A 202-nucleotide genomic window follows, 5' to 3' on the forward strand; every position below is an offset into this window, starting at 1 on the left:
TAGAGTAGCATATATACAATGGCCTCTGCTTAAACGAAAGTTTTCTGGACGACCTATTTGCTGATTCACTAACCACAGGTAGCACCAGATATAAGAACTTTACAAGTAAAAATCTCAGAACTTATGCATTGAGTTCTTATCTGGCAGATATTCAACCCACTGTAATTATTGAAGATTTCGGAAACAATTCTAATGCAATTAT

This window comes from Ciona intestinalis, chromosome 1 (genome assembly GCF_000224145.3).
Source record: "Ciona intestinalis chromosome 1, KH, whole genome shotgun sequence".
In the NCBI taxonomy this organism is placed as follows: domain Eukaryota; kingdom Metazoa; phylum Chordata; class Ascidiacea; order Phlebobranchia; family Cionidae; genus Ciona; species Ciona intestinalis.